This window comes from Calidris pugnax, unplaced genomic scaffold (genome assembly GCF_001431845.1).
Source record: "Calidris pugnax isolate Ruff unplaced genomic scaffold, ASM143184v1 scaffold41, whole genome shotgun sequence".
NCBI classification, from domain to species: Eukaryota; Metazoa; Chordata; class Aves; order Charadriiformes; family Scolopacidae; genus Calidris; species Calidris pugnax.
This window is the reverse complement of record NW_015094509.1, coordinates 28,903,224-28,920,057: the sequence shown is the minus strand read 5'-3', so window position 1 is coordinate 28,920,057 and position 16,834 is coordinate 28,903,224. Positions and strand designations below refer to the sequence as shown.

Sequence of the window (16,834 nt, the reverse complement as noted above, 5' to 3'; positions counted from 1 at the left end):
AAAGCTCTAAGCATCGACTCCCCTTACTGGTCAGTTGACAAACTGCAACATGTTGGGTTTTTTTTTCTATTTTAAATGAAAATGCCTTATTGAGAAACCTATTTCGTTTACTCAAGATAAATCTTGTACCTTCTGACCTCAGCTTTTCTTTTTACAGTGATTCTGATTAAGCCATGAACCTTGAGCACACAATTCAGGTAGATTGTGGGCACTGCATATTGCCTAAAGGAATTATTCTCCTCTTAGGTTCTGGTTTTATTTTTGTGGGATTTGGGTGTGTTGGTTTTGTTGATTTTTAGTATTGCAAGTTATTTTCCTCCTGTTCCAATTAAGTAGGGCACTGTTTTCTCTCTCTCTCCTATCAGCTCTTTTGCATTTGGGTGTGAGGATGACTATTGTCCCCTGTCACAGCTTTGCCTGGAGCTGAGATTTCCTTTTCCAGACTGTCTCCCTGGAAGTCAGCCCAACATCTTGGCATTGGCTGGGCAAAAAAGAAGAGCACTTGAACACTTCACCAATGCTGGGGGAGGGAGGAGATACTATTCCACCAAATGTCCAACAACACAGCCTTGGACAGGTCCTTTGGGTTCATCTCGATGTGATGGTGTATTGGTTTGCTGCTGTCTTGAGAACTAAGAATCATAGAATAGTTTGAGTTGGAAGGGATGTTTCAAGGTCATCTAGTCCAACCTCCCTGCCATGAGCAGGTTATCTTCAACTAGATCAGGTTGCTCAGGACCCCGTCCAACCTGACCTTGAATGCTTCCAGGGAAGAGGCATCTACCACCTCTCTGGGCATCCTGAGCCAGTGTTTCACCACCTCTATTGTAAAAGATTTCTTCCTTAGAAACGAAGAAGATGGGATTTTGATGGGAACAGTTCTTTCCTTGCCTTGCAAAGACATGATATGGGGCAGTCTGAGGGAGAATAAAGTAGGTCTTGAGTTTGCTCAGTGGGATGATCTCTCTCTACTTCCCTCCCAGTTCCTGTTATGGTTGGTAACTGGGAAACCAGTTGAACTGGGTGATGATGCTCTCTCAGTCTTTTGGCCATGAGTCAGCGTGCAGAGAACTTGCTCTGATGCTTCCAGACTTCATGGTGTAGTTGGACCTGGAGGATGCTGGGAGGTAAGGGGAGGAAGGTGTTAAAATCAATGGCAGGGTTTGCTTATCATTTCATTTTGATCTCCTTGCAAATTGAAAAGGGATAGAAACAGCAAATGTGTGTTTGTGAGTGCAAGGGAGGGACTTGCCCATATTCCTGTGTGAGGGCTGGGGAAACACGGAGCTCGCTGCGGCGTGTTACTAATATTTGTGTGTGTGAGCACTTAAAATTTTGCAAGAGAGCGAAGACTTGAGAAATCTGCTTTGTTACCTCGTAAGTGACTGATTAAACCTTCTGCCTTTTCTTTTTTTCCTCACTGTGGGAATCTTTAAGCCATTGTGCTTGTTTTCTTTAGGGATCATATTAACAGCAAAGAGCGGCTTCATTATTTATTTATTTATTGCAAAGCACTTCTCGCTCTGTTTTATGCAAAAGCACTTTAATTGATCTTTCGGACAGTTGAAAAGAGGACCGAGAAGAAAATATTTAATGCAACGTATAATTCCTCCTGGTTTTGCCTCAAAATAAGAAGCCAGCTTGCTAAGATTTATGTATCTAAACCCGGTTTATGCAGACGGTGCAGCTCTGTTTTATCTGCCGGCTGCAGGAGGCTGATGCAAAGAAGTGCCTTGATCAATGGTATGAACTGGTTCAGGATAACTCCCAAACTGTTCCACTGATAAACACTGCGCTGGTTTCTTGCCACCTAGATTATAATTATTGTATCTTTTTACGTTTGTGATATTAATTTTTTTAAATTTAATTTAATCTACTTGAAGGTTAAAAATTAAAAATGATGGAAGTCCATTTCTTGTAGTGCTGTACTGAAGCAGAATAACACTTCCAATAGCTAAAGGAGGCCTACAGGAGAGATGGGGAGGGACTCCTAGAACATCAAAGACTGGTTCGGGTTGGAAGGGACCTTAAGGATTATCTGGTTCACCCTCCGTGCCCTGGGCAGGGACACCTCCCACCAGCCCAGGTTGCTCAAAGCCCCATCCATCCTGGCCTTGAACCCCTCCAGGGATGGGGCATCCACAGCTTCTCTGGGCAACCTGTTCCAGTGTCTCACCACCCTCAGAGTGAAAAATTTCTTCCTAGTATCTAACCTAAATTTCCCCTCGTTCAGTGTAAAACCCTTCCCCCTTGTCCTATGGGCTTTTTTTTTGGTTTTTTTTGAGATGCACAAGGAAGTGAAATTATGGATCACTAGTTGAGATGCCCTTCCCTGGAAATGTGCAAGGCTGGGTTGGACAGTGCTTTGAGCAACCTGGTCTGGTGGGAGGTGTCCCTGCCCAGGGCAGGGGGGTTGGAACTGAGTGATCTTTAAGGTTCCTTCCAACCTGAACCATTCTATGATTCTGTGATCAAACATAAAAATAGTTGTAAAAAAACTCAGGAACGTCTCTTTTCTCTCACAGTTTCAAACCAAATGCTTGTGCCCACCTCAGGGATGCTGTTCCTTCACCCTAGAAGCTGCATCCCAACATCTTCTCCCTGGCTTCCAGCCACGAGGCAGGAATAATGCAGCCCACTGGGCAAGGAGATGCCCAAGGACTAGCTCTCAAGCAGAGGATAGTGGTGTCCTCCAAATGTCCTGCTCCAACAGCATGACCACACAGGTCCAGGATGGGAGCCAAGCAACATCTTTGATCTAGATAAGCACTAGCTGGGGATATTAGGACCTTTTTTCCCACTTTTGAGGTTTTCTGATGACCCAGCAGTGCCTGGAGGAGCCTAGCTCTTGTTCTGCTTGAGCTGGGTGCTGGTTTTTGCCACCTTCTCAGAAATCGCCCTCAGCTCAGCTTGCTTTTTTTAGAAAAAAAAGCATCATTTCATGAAAAAAATTTCATCATTTGTGATACTAAAGGCTCTCCTGCAATGGAGGAGGTTTTTGGCTGTTATTTTTAACTGAATGTTTCATTGATGTGATTTACAGCGTGAGCTGCCGGCTGCTCTATTAGCAAGAGAGTGGAGAGCCAGCCACGGTGTGGGGTGGGAAGGGAGCAGTGTGGGGAGGACTTGAGTTATCTCCCTTGTCAGAGCTAATGCAGCATGGAGCTGCAGCCCAAAGAGGCTTGTTTTTGCATGGTTTTAAGCCAATATAAGTCAGGGTTCTGCTCTTTTTTAAAGTGGATCTGTGGACTTCAGCCCTATCCAGCATTTTGGCGTTGGTGTGCTGGTGTCGTCGTGGTGAGACAGTTAGAAGGCCTGATTCATTCCAAGTGAAACCCGCCCAAAAATAAAAAAGTGACTTAGATTTTGGGTAGATGAGATGTAGTCTTAGCTCTAACAGGCAGGTTGCTGCTCTTGCTTGGGTTGAATTGGAGAGACCTTATTGCTCTCCACAACCTGAAAGGAGGGTGTAGCGAGGTGGGATCGGTCTTTTCTCCCAAGTAACAAGTGATAGGATGAGAGGAAAAAGCCTCCAGTTGTACCAGGGGAGGTTTAGATTGGATATTAGGAAAAATTTCTTCACCAAAAGGGTTGTCAGACATTGGAATGGGCTGCCCAAGAAAGTGGTTGAGTCACCATCCCTGAAGGTATTTAAAAGATGGGTAGATGTGGTGCTGAGGGACATGATTTAGTGATGGTTTTTGTCAGCATTAGGTTGATGGTTGGACTTGATGTGAAGCATCTTTTCCAACCTTGACAATTTTATAATTCTCTGACATTGCTTGGTGTGGTAGGGTGGAAGGTGATTTCTTCTGAGCAGTGCCACTGTCTGTGATGTGGAGTGCGAAGCCCCCATCGCTGATGTTTTGCTACCCAGTGAGTGCAAACCAGAGAGAGGAGCACCTGAAACCTTCAATGACAGGTTTGAGTGTTCAGCTCAGCCCTAACCAAGTGCATAAGTAAAGCTAGAAGCCCGAGGAAGGGGTTATTTTTCTACTTGGTGAACCAGAAAATTAAATAGAAATACAGTGTTTGGGGCACGGGTGTGAAAGTGAGAACAGATGAGCGCTACTAAGTTGTTTCCAGAAGTGGCATATTTTTTCTGATAGTCTGAAGTCGTTCACTTCCTTCAAGGCTTTCTTCTGTCACTGTCTTTCTGCTTCTTCCCCTTTAGTAGGTTGGCTGAGTTAATCACATCAGAGAAAAGAGTACAGTTCGCTGATTTGGGCTTTTCTCCTCTACCCAACCATCAATGAACGTGTTCACGAAGCACATAAGGACTTAATGTCCTCAAGGGAAACACGGGAAAATTCAGTGATTATCTATTTTTTTTTTGTTTCATCCAGTCAACCAGTTAGGTCTAGATTACCCGTGTGTGCTGCTTCCTGCCTCTCTGGTACTTGGGAGGATGCTTTGGAGAACAAACTGAGGCTTGGATGGGGCTTGAAGCTGCAAAGGGGAAGAACCCATGGATGTGGAGAGATTGTGACAGAGGTGTTGTGGGGACACAGAGAAGGGGAGCAGGAGTTACTGTGGCAGGAAGCATTTTGTAGAGGTTGAGCAGGGATGCTCAACCACTGTTGGCTTTGAGAACGTGTTCCTCTGCAGTACTCCTGGCTATGCAGTGTAGAAATGTGGGGTTTTATCACTGCTAAGGCTTGTGTTGAGCAAACAAAATGGATTTGGAGACTCCTTAGTTGAAGGGAAGTGTGACTTTTTTCAAGATATATTCTGGAATTTGGATGTTTAAGGCGTTTCCCTCAGTCTTCCTGAAGCTGAATTGCCTGTTGTTCAAGATTTAACATACTTCTCGTGTGCCCACTTTTCTTCTGGAAGTGGACCTGAAAAAATGGTAATGTAAAGGAACCCAGTTATGCAAAATAGCACCTCTGTGAGGTCAGGGTGACTGTCTTGATGTTAATGATCCCAAATTGTTCTGTGGAAAGTGTGCCTATGTGGCTGGCCCAAAGTTAGAAAGGAAATAGGATGAGATTCAGCCTGTCCTGTTAGACTGAGCTTCTTTGTGTTTTTTCTGTTCCCTGCTTTGGCCTCAGCATGAAACTCCCAACTGTACCGGGTGATCCTTGAGGTCCTTTCCAACCTGGTATTCTATGGTTCCATGGTTCTACGGTGACATGCAATGCAGATCTCCATGTTCTTCTCACAAAACTACATGAAGAGTTTCTCCTTTACTTGAGAAACCGTGTTTTCATCAGATGATAGTGGTCAGAAGGGAAGAAGAGAACTCCACATTTCTTTATCTCCTGTAGCTTTTGCAAAAAGGCTGAAAGCTTAAATCTGGCCAGCTCAGGGAGCAAACCTTTGTGCTTTGCTAGAGCAAAATCTTAGCTACTGAGACTTCTGCAGTGAACAGAATGAGTCAGCTGGGAGATGGGCGATAACTGTAAACTCTTCTTCTCTGTTGGGCTGTATGGCTTTGCCAAGGAGGAGGTTCCTGTCATGCTGGGGACTACTCTTGATGGCATTAATAAAAGCATTGTGTGCTTCATCATAGGATGTTCTAGGCCTCTGAAGAGGAGTATGCTCATGTGTCTGGGCTGAAAAGGGCTCTTGCCTACCCAGACTTGCTCTCCAGTTGCTCTTTTCTCTGAATGCTCAAATTAGCTCCTTTTTTTTCTGTTGAGATGATGTTTGTAAACTTTTCTGTTACCTTCTCCTGACTTCAATTTACCAGTGACCTTTCCTGCAGCCTGAATGCGGTGTTCTTAGTAGTGAGCAATATAAACTATCCTAAATTACGCCTCTCGCCCTCCATCCATCTCAGTTTAGTTTTGCAGGAGGATCGTGCATTATCACCTGGAGTTTGCTTTTGGAATTGAGGGTAGTGATAAATAAACTCTAGTGGTAGAAACTGGAGAACGTGGACTGATTTAGCCAGCTCAGTGTGTGGAAAAGGAACAAGAATGGATTTTATTCACAGAATGATATGGTGTTGGAAGGGACATCTGGAGATCATCTAGTCCAACTCCCCTGCCAAAGCAGGTCCACCCAGAGCAGGTTGCACAGGAATGCGTCCAAGCAGGTTTTGAATGCCTCCAGAGACTGAGACTCCACCACCTCTCTGGGCAGCCTATTCCAGGGGCTCTGTCACCCTCAAAGTGAAGAAGTTCCTCCTCATGTTTAGATGGAACTTCTTATGTTCAAGTTTGTGCCCATTTCCTCTTATCCTATCCCTGGGCACCACTGAAAAAAGACTGGCCCTGTCCTCTTGACACCCTCCTTTTAAGTATTTATAAGTATTGATCAAATCCCCCCTCAGCCTTCTTATGGTGTTGGTTTTTTTTTTTTTCTTTAAGTGTGCTTGGATAGAGTTCTGTGTCTCCTTCAGCCTACTTTTTCTGGGATTGTAGAAAAATATGCTTATCTCAGCTGATTTTTCCCATCTCACAACTGGAAATGCCAATGAGGGTTATTGCAAAAAGGCAGCTGGGACTTGGTGAGAAGCTGGACTAATGCAACTCAGCTGTGTGTGCTTGCCTTTGTGTGCTTCCTCCGCACCTGGAATTGTTTCCATCTCCATGAGATGACTTTTGATCAGAAACCTACAGGTGTGTTGCTGTATTTTTCTTAGTAATCTCTGCTACTCCCTTAAATTTTGCACCACAGTTTAGTGGGAGAGCTGTTGAGATCCAGCTGTGTTGGCATTCGTCAATTTTGCTCTGACTTGACTGCAAACAAGGCTGTGTGTTACATGGCAAAAATCTTTAAAACAGAAAAGCAGATCCATATGGTGAATGGTGTAGATCTAGGTTTTTGGAGTAAAGTGACAAAAACTGGGTCACTGATTTAACTGAGGTATACCTTTCTGTTGGTCCCCTGCTCTACTTGGTCACAAAATTGGGACTATAATTAAATGGGAGAGTAACATGAGTGCATGCATTTGTCAGAGAGTTTTATGTTGGAAACACTGTGAAATTAGCTGGTTGAGTGCTGTATTTGGGTAGCAAGAACATAGTCTTCAGGCCTCTGGCTGTGGGACATCTCCTCATGGGAGGTTTTTGGACAGCAATGTACTGCTACTCTGGTGCTTGTCAGACTACGTATACGTGAGGAAATCCAAGTGGATGCAGTGACTTTAGGGCTGGAACTTTAGTGGCTGGTTACACTGCTGTTGGCTGCATCATCAAGGTTGGTCTTGCTGTTGGTAGGGACACCAACTGTGAGGTCACAAAAGAAATGTCTAAAATGTGAGCCTCAGAATGAGGATCTCCAACTGCCCTCCACTCTATCTACTGAAGAGCAAGTAGAAGATGCCTGGTTTCCTACAGATCTGCCTTTCACCTCTTTACACTTCTTCTGCCACCTCCTTGACACATCTTCACTGGCCATCTCTAGTTGCCACCCCCATCATAAGAGAAATCAGAACTCTGGCTGGTTGCCCATGTGTTTATTCATAGATAATCCACGTGTTGGGTGGTTGTGCCAAGTGTTGTGTTTCAGTCTACTTCTCCACACCTTTCTTTCCTTGCTTCAGCCCTTAATATTTCACTCAACTTTTGGGCTGGTAATTGTGTGTTAGGATTCTTTTCTTTTTGTTTTTTTCTCCAATTTGATTGAAGCTGGCCAACAAGTTACAGGAGCAGCTGGAAGGGGCAGAAGAATGAGACTAGTAAATGGGAAAGTCAGCGTAGACTATTAATGGTTCTTGTATTGCTTTAATTCTTTGTGGTGATCATCACCACGGCTGAGAAAGTGGCATCTGTCACTCCATGACCACGGAGACTGGCCATTTTGTTTGCAAATACAAAAAACTAAAGGATGAGTGTCTGGAGGCAGCGCCATGGTAACAAGTAGTAAAGATTTCTCTGTCTCTTCCAGAAGAACTCCTGGTGGGGAATGTCAAGAAATGCATCTCCTGTGACTTCTGCATCTCTGGTGACACAGCATCTCTCTTGACTTTTGGTAGCCTATTTGTGGAAGGATTCAGGGAACATATTCTCCTACTTATTCTCCCATCTGTCTTTTTCCCAAATTCACTGGCCTTGGTGTATGCTTAAGAATAGACTTGTGTTCTGCGTTATGTTGGGAAAGCAGTTAAGAATTTATTTTTTGACCTTCCTGTGTTTAGATGATAATATTTTTAGTATCTTATATGATGGCTGTTTCTGAGTTGCTTTATAGTTTGGACTTTCTTTTCCCATTTGAGTGCAGAGGGGAAAGCCTGATCAACCTCTTAATCCAAAAGGTATTTCAGGCTGTTCTGTCACCTGGACCAGGTTGTGCAAGAGCCCTTTTCGTGGCACTTAATTACCCTTTTACATTGTTCGTAAAGGACTTCTTCAAGAGTGTGGATGAACTGGGTTTGTAGCAATTAGTGATCCACCAGAACGTACAGTCGCTTGGCTGTACAGACCCTGAATGTGCATGCCAAAAGGGAGCCTAAAATATCACCCTACTCCCAAATAAGCGTGAAATGGGAAGGAAGAGATTGTTTCTCCATGTAAACCTTTTAAAAAATTAATTTTTTTAATATTGGCTTTATTACAGTATTCATAATTAAATGGGCTTTTTCTTCTATTTGTCTCTTATCCCATCTTATCTTGCTAGCAGATAACTAGGGATGGCCTTTTCCAAACAAGGCATAATACAGGCAGGAGCATCTCAAATGATCTTAAGATTGTAAGATATGGAAAAAAGCTTCCTATAAAATTATATCTCTTTGGGATGTGGTGCGTGCTCTTGAATGCAGTCTAATTGGCCCAGGTTCAGCTGCGTAACTTTTGACATGGATTTGCATCTGGTTCTCTGAAGGCTTAATGGTGCCTTGAATTATAAGTAGTCTAGGAATTGCCGTGTGAGACACAGGGTTCATTTAGCTCAAGGATCTCTCTTTTGGATGGTGACCAGTAATAACGTGTTCAAAAGAAGAGAAAGTAATGCCCCGATATGCAAATGTGGTGATAATTTCTCCCTGGGTTTCTCCTGATGGTTAATCGTTAAGGCTGGCTTCTTAAGCATTTTTTACAACTTAGTTCTGATGATTTTTGGCTGGTCTCGTTATGGGACAAACTGTGGACATTTGAAGGATCCTCCGTGTTTTTTTGGTGCTTTTCACCCTTTGATCTGGGATCACTTTATTTATCCAACCTCCTGGTGTCTTTGCAAGGAAGGGAGGTATTGAGAGAGAATATCTTAGAGGACTTTGTGGCACGATGCCATTTTCTTACAGTGTAATCGCGCTTGAAACATTCAATAGAACATCGTTCTCCAGTTAATGGGGAAGATTGTTGTTGGATTATGTCCCATGTGATTTATTTTTTTGTGTGCAAAGTTTTCTTGCTGCATATGAGGTAAATAACCGATTCTATCTGCGTTCTTAATAGCTGGTGTCAGAAGTGAAACGCTTCAATTAAAATATTTCTATTTATTTTTTCCCAAATAAGACTGCTTTATTAGCTTACGTCCTTACATGTTTTTTTTTTTTTTTACCTCTCTTTAAATAATCCTAAAATCTGGATAGAAATTGTTTCCCACTGCCCACACTCTGGATAAAACATCTATTTCCAAAAATAGCAGAATGATGTTACATTTTATTTGTTGTAGGAAGAAAAAATAGCAAGTTGGAGGAGGTGAACAGCAGAGTGAAAGTTCTTTGAGAAGGTAGGAATTGCTTTCTCTCTTTACTTTTTTTTTTTTTTTTTTTTTATAAAATTGTTGGTGTTGTCAGATCTGTACCAGATGTGACCGTGACCTGGTGATGCTGTGCAGGTGCTGTGGCTGGTGGAGGGATGACAGAGAGGGGCTGTTAGAGCACGAGCAAAGTATTTCTGCATTTTGGGAGGTTACAGGGTTCATTTTCCACATCAAAGCAGGGCTGAGAAAAACAAATGCCGTTAAGAGGACCATTTTTGATGATTTTCGAAATCAGTCTGGAAAAATCAGAATGCCCTCCCATCCAGCCTGGCTAAAATAAAGGTAATTCGAGGCAGCTTGAATGTCTCTTTTCTCGGAGATTTTCAGCAGATGTTCTGTTCTGAAACCTAATGATCTTCATGGTTATTTGGAGATGTACGTACAGTACCTGCGGCCCTGTTACTGAATGGAGGGGCTCAGATTTAGCATCGATGGCTCTTTCTTGTTCAGCGTGGTGTTCCTTGTCCTAATTTCTGGGAAGAAAGTGCTCTTCGTAGTCAAAAAGGAACGCTGGATAGATAAAGTGTTCCCATATGGTAATTCTTGCGCTCCAAAGTTACAAGGAACCTTTGATCAGTCCTCCTCATGATTATCTTAATATCAGGGAGGCTGATAATGTAAATGGAGATTTCAAGCTTGACCTGATTCACAAATAGGATAAGTTAAAATGATGAACGTGATTGAGTTATTTGCCGCAGCTGCTTCCAGGGCTGGATTGATTTGAATTTCTGCTGACAAGGCGTTGAGACCGCTGGCAAGGACATCCCTGAGCTTATTAACAGAGTGCTGGGGAAGGAGGAGCGTTGGGAGCGGAGCGAGATGCGAAGTGTGGGTAGATGGTGGTGGGCAGGCTGGGCTCTGAAGCCTGGGCCTAATAGTGAGGTCTTCTGCAATAATTTGGTTTGCTTGTAGCAAAATAGTTTTGATTAATATAATAATTTTTCTCGGATGCCGTGTTCCTGGTACTGCCACTGTAGTTGGTACATCTCAATATCTGTTTCTTTTTTTTTGCATGGTGCTGCAGGCTCACGAGTGTTGCTGCTGAAGTATTTTCAGGACAAAAAAAATGGAGTGTGGGCACTTAAAGACTTCTGTTTGGGTTATTTCTATGCTCTGTCAGAGTTTGATGAAAGATTCTCTTGTGCATGACAGGATTTTGTTTCAAACCCAGAACATTGAAATGCTGCTCTGTGATGTGTAGGACTTGTGCTGGATCCGTGCTTTGGAAATCTCTTTTCTCTGGCATCTCAGTTGTGTCTCTGGACAGTGGACTGAGATCAGTTTTCCTTCTCTTGTCTTAAGATTGCACCTAAATTCCATCATAGTTTAAATGGGGTCTGGAAGCTTTGACATCACAGAAGTTCATAGAATGGTTTGGGTTGGAAGGGACCTTAGATCATTGAGTTCCAACCCACTGCTGTGGGCAGGGACACCTCCCAGTAGACCAGGTTGCTCAAAGCCTTCTTCAGCTAACTGATGGTTGTAGACCTGCCTGTTGGAGATCTTGCCTGCTGGCTCTTGGCATTGAAGAAGGTCCATCTCCGCAGGGCTAGCTGTGCTGAGTAGGACAGAGGGTGCTTCCTCCTATTCCTCCAGGTACCCATCTCCTTTCCATGGTTGTACGCTCTTCCATTTCTTTAGACTCCAGACCCAGTTCTGTTTTTATCCCATCTTGGTTACCCTGTTTTCCATGTCAAGCAGATGCTCCACTGATCCACTGAACTGAAGACTCCTGCGTCATCTGCCAGATTTCCTTCAGCCATATAGACAGCACATCCATAATCATCCATAATGATCCCTTGAAAACAAAATGTATCATCACAGCTAGAGGGGGAGAAAGAGTCTTTCCTTGACAGACACAAGGTCCTGACCTTTCTTCCTAACTGGCATTGGTGCTGATGCCACTGGTGATCTGGCAGCCTTCGGAAGTCATCTCCCTGATCTGATGAGACCTTGTAGCGAAGATTTAGGTCGTTGTCTTTGGGGAAGGTTTAGTTTTTCCCAACTAAAACAGTGTAGAACATGAAAGCATATATATAAAAAAAAGTTTATAGTGTGTATATATAAAAATATGTATGTGTTGCGTATAAATATATGTGTAAAAATATGGAAACAATATATAATACTGCACCTTTTGCATTGATGATTTAAAGTAGCAACGAAGGAGAATTGCCCAAAAATAGAACAGCATTAAATTGATTTTTTTTGCCTTTTTCTACCCATTATAAGCCTAGTTTAAACCCCTCAGTTCCAGCCTTTGCTCTGAACCCACCACCCAAACATTGGACCCTCAATGAGCGAGTTCTGCACAAGAGTTAATTATTGCATCTCACTTAGGTCCAACTGTAGGAAGCTTTGGAGTCGGAGGCAAACAGACCCTGAAGAACCTTACAAACAGAAAGCCCCCAAGCATTTGACTTTCTGGTTTATTGGTTCTGCTGTAACTGGCTGTATTTTTGTAAAAATAGCATCTCCTGTTGTCGGTTTGCAGAGGAAAAGACGGTCCAGTTCTGAACTGGAGTACAGGTACCCCAGCTTTTGGCCGTTTGCTCACATCTGGGAAGGGGCTCAGTCGTGTCATTTAATACTCTTTATTTTCGTGATTTTTAATATTATTGCATTCTTGGTTTGGCCTTTAAATAGGACAGTTGTGTATCTGTCTTGATAACATCATGTAGGCGCGTGTCCACAGAACTGCAGCGTGTTTGCTCTGTAAGTATTTATCCCTATCCATATATATCTCATCCACCAACTCTGCTTTCCTTAACCTGCAAAGAATTAAAGCACCTAGTGGCTGGAAGCTTTGGCAACGTGAATTAAAAGCCCTTTATAAATCAGTATTCAGTGATCTTCAGCACACTGGTGTAAAGGCAAATAGCTACTGCGTTTCCCCTCCTGCTGCCCCATGGCTACATCCTTGCATAAGTCTTTAGTAAAACTCCTCCTCCTTGTGTTTCCTCTGGAGGTTGTAATAGGCTCTAAATCTTGTAATTTGGGACTGAAAATATATTATATATTCACTTTTTTGTTACTTTTAAGAGTCGTTTGTATTTGACCAGCTTTGCCCAGTGCGCGCTCTCTCTCTAGATATATATATTTATTATTTGCACAGCTCTTTCTCTCTCTCTCTCTCTATATATATTTATTTTTAATTCTAAAAAGCTTGTCCTGTGCCTCATTTATATTGGAGAGTCAGGATTTAAATGTCCAGTCAAGGTACCCTGTGGTTTAACGCGCTGCTGCAGAGGCATTGCAATAACTGTTCCCATTTCTGCTCCTCACTTCTTCAGCACCTGAGATCATGAGTTTCTCTTTAACTTCCCCCACATCTATGAAAACCTGGTGTTGGCAAATACAGCGACCCCCGACTCAGCTGAATATTCACTGATTTGCAAGATTGAGGTTTACCTGGTGCTATAACTTCGGGAGCAAAGTGCGTCCGCGCTTCTACAAGTTTCTGAATTACAGCATTTATTATTATTTTTTCCTCCCCATCTCTTTCCAGGACTGCTGCATTTTCTGGGACTTTTTAAAAACAATAATAATAATAAAAAAAATAGTTAATGTCTTCCTACTCAAAAATTAGAGCAGTGTCTGGTGCTGGGAAGGACTTTTTTACGAACGCTGCGCAGCGCTGCTGTTGGGAACAGCCTCCCATAGCAACCTTCAGCTTGAAAGCTGAAATCACATCACCCCGTATGACAGCTTTATTATTAGATTGGCATGTGAACCCTTTAGAAGCAGCCTAGGTGGCAGCAAAAAAGTTCCCCTAGATTACGTCTTTAGGGTTGTTTTTTTTTTAATTTATATTTTGTGGGGTTTTTATCACTTTGAGTTTCGTTTTTTTTAATTGTTTTTCTTGTTTGTTTTTTTTTTAAATATTTTTCAGATAGAATAAATGATAGAAAAGTGACAGACACCTTCTAGGTAAGGCAGAAGATCTCTGCCATGAGTTGTGGTACATGCTCATGATCATCACCGCAGCAATTTCAAGTCACAGAATCACAGGGTTGGAAGGGACCTCTGTAGATCATCTAGTCCAAACCCCCCTGCCAGAGCAGGTCCACCCAGAGCAGGTTGCACAGGAACGTATCCATGTGGGTTTGGAATGTCTCCAGAGACTGAGACTCCACCATGTCTCTGGGCAGCCTGTTCCCGGGCTCTGCCACCCTCAAAGTGAAGAAGTTCCTCCTCATGTTTAGATGGAACTGTCTATGTTCAAGTTTGTGCCCATTTCCTCTTGTCCCATCACTGGGCACCACTGATTTGCCATCAGCACAGCATCCATCTGGAGGTCAGCAGGTAGCTTTTGAAGCTAAGAAGATATATGGCATGCCATGCTCTGTGTGGTATCTGGGGCTTTTCCCTGCCATCCTTGGATAAGGGGTGCTGTACAGGTGGTCTGTCAAAAGGTCTGGCTCCATCGTATAAAGTCTATCTAAACCAGTTGTTGGTGGGGCTGCGCAGTAGCTTTTTTTGCTCTCACCATCCCTAAAGAGACTTCAGTTGGCAAACCTGAGTAGTTCTTGTGTTAGGAAGTTATAATTTCATCAGTCTGAGCTTCATGGAGCTGATGAACTTAGCCCCAGGTGGGTCTGGAGTATGGTTCTGAGTTTTGCTAGAGGAGCATCTATCTCCTTTTGCTTTCATCGTAGAGGTTATTCTGTCCCTGATCCATCAGTGTGGGCCATTCCTATTGTCCAGTCTCTCTGCAGACTTACATCCCACCTTTGTACTGGTTCTTGGCTTGCTTCCTCAAAGCTTCTGTTGATGAAGAGAGACCTTGAGGGCTGGATGAAGGTCCTGGAGAGATGGGAGGGTCTTCTGAGAGCATTTGTGGAACCAGACTGGGATATACCAGATCTAGTTTGAGAGCGGGCTGGTGATGGCAGAGTTTGTCTCCTGGGCTTTTTGTTGGGTTTGGCATTACTAATCTGATTGACTTTCCGTCCCCACCAGAAAACCAGTTGCAAAATAGCTGCTTGCAGTCTTCACCCATGCATGTGTGGCTCGCTGAGCTAGTGGCTGCTGGGGCTTCTGTGGCTGCGAGGTGGGAGCCACCAAGTCCATGGGAGGAGCAACATTGCTCCTGCTTGCTACTGGACCTCTGGATTTCTCTTCTCAAGCTCCTCTGGGGAGGAGGGAAGCTCAGCAAGTTATTTTTGGGTGGAGAAGAGGAGGTGGCTTTCTGTGCTGACCGTAAGCAAAGAGGACTCAAACCCTGGGAAAGCTATGGTGATAGAGAAAAGGTTTTGGAGCACACGCGAGGAGCTGCCTCGCTTTATCTGTGGCTCCCTCAAAAGCTTTTCAAGCTTTTCTTAACAGGCTTTGTGAGTGTCTCCAATCCAGTTCCTCTCCATCCCTTTGCACTTTATAGAGAAGCAAGACGTGACTCATTGCACGGCCTATGAAGAAACTTTAATGAATAAATGCATTTAAGAAAAAAGGAGAAAAGAAAAAAAACAAAACAGTTCTGTCTGGGGCAGAGCGGTGCTTTTGCTGTTTTGAGCTCTGAAAGAATAAGTTGGGCTGCTGCTTTTTAGTAGCTTTTAATTGAGTTGCTTTAGCGCTGTTGGTAAGACTAGTAGGACTTTGTTGGCACTGGAGCTGTGGGTTTGGGTTGGGGCTTTTTGGGTTTTTTTTGGTGTTTCGTTGGTTTTAATTTGCTTGAAACATCAAGAAAAACATTTGCAAATCTCCCAACTATTTCTCCTCTTCCTGTTCAAACCTCCTTGATGCTGGCAGCAACCCACAAGGAGGAGGAGCAGTTCAGTGCCCTGCGGTGCTTTCTGCGCATCCTTGGCACTCATGGGAGTAAAGTGGTGTCTTCTGAGGTGTCTTGGAGGTTGTTGGGAGCCTCTTGCCTTCCAGAGAAGCTATGCTTTTCTACAAAGTCCCCGAAATAAATATCTTTATTTAACTTTCTTCCCTTGTTGCTCTGATGGAAGGAACTTTGGTGATACTTTGGAGTTGTGGCTGCCTCATCCCTGGAAGTGTTCAAGGCCAGGCTGGATGGGGTCTTGAGCAACCTGCTCTAGTGGGAGGTGTCCCTGTCCATGGCAGGGGGGTTGAAACTCAATGGTCTTTGAGGTCCCTTCCAACCCAAACCATTCTATGATTCTATGATAGTTTTCACTTTTTCTCCAGTAATAAAATAATGTCATGTAACGAAGACCTTGTGCGTCCCCTTTCTTGCTTCTGCATCTTCTGTTCTGGTTGGGATCTCTCTGCTCCTAACAGGACTCCTAACAGAGCAGGATGACAGGGTACCTATATATATATGTTTATATAATTCATGCAATGCATAAATTTTGCAGTCCGTAGGAACAGTAGGGTCCGTTGGCTGGGGCTGGTGGTAATAACTGGGAGTTGCACTTGATTTCATTTGAAGGTGGTTCCTCGTTCTGAAGGTTCTCCTTGATTTCGAAAGCTCATTAGTGCTCTGCTTCTCCTCCATAAACTCCAAGTCTCTTCTCTTTGTTTAAACACAGGAAAGTAATGTTTTCAAAGGGAGGGAAGAGGGTGAGAAAGAAGTGTGGGTGCTCCTTGGAGATCGAGCCGATCCATTTTTATCTTGTTATATATCATTTTTACTTAATGCTGTTATATTATTTCAGCTGTGCTTGGCTTTCAGATTCCATGCAGATATGAAGTTGCTATAACAACATGATGATTCATATAATGCTAGCAACAATCTGCCGGGGTTTATTTTTCCATCATGACGACTTAGATGTTTTTTGGTGGGGATTTCTGTCTATTTTCAGACAGACTGCGCCGTTAGCTCTCTGCAGTGATTTGCGTTGGGTTACCTGGACTCAAGGTAGTAGCACCTGGGCTTGTGGGACTGAGCCAGAGATCTCAAAGCACTTGACAAAGGTCGGTGCTGTTGTGCCAGATTTAGGATGGGAGATGGAGGCACAGGGACGCAGGACTGACCCGAGCACCTTCAGCATGTCAAGGGTGTGACCACACCATTTGGCACCTTCTACCTGTGTTTAGGTGGTTCTCCATCTCATTCCTTCTTGCAGGGCTAGATCTGATAAACTGATGACTTCTGATATTGTCCTGATCTATGCCATTTAAAAAATGGAGAGGCAGGAGTTAAGAACTTTTGAATTTCTCCTGGAAACATGTTGTCAAGATCTTTGTTACCACCTAAAGGTCCACTGAAGTCACTGGG

The 16,834-nt window shown here is 43.5% G+C and overlaps 1 protein-coding gene across 6 annotated transcripts in view; it reads left to right on the top strand.

Annotated features, from left to right (window-relative positions):
• TSNARE1 (t-SNARE domain containing 1) overlaps positions 1-16,834 on the top strand; it is a 474,970-nt gene that overhangs the window by 19,531 nt on the left and 438,605 nt on the right. For 4 of the 6 annotated variants that reach the window (XM_014965242.1, XM_014965244.1, XM_014965239.1 and 1 more), the window contains exon 2: positions 9,565-9,621. The exons of 1 other annotated variant lie outside the window; for it this stretch is intronic. The gene's annotated coding sequence lies outside the window, so the exon portion shown is untranslated. Of the gene's footprint in view, positions 1-9,564; positions 9,622-16,834 lie in introns of those variants that run through there. One more of the 6 variants, XM_014965241.1, reaches the window with a different exon arrangement.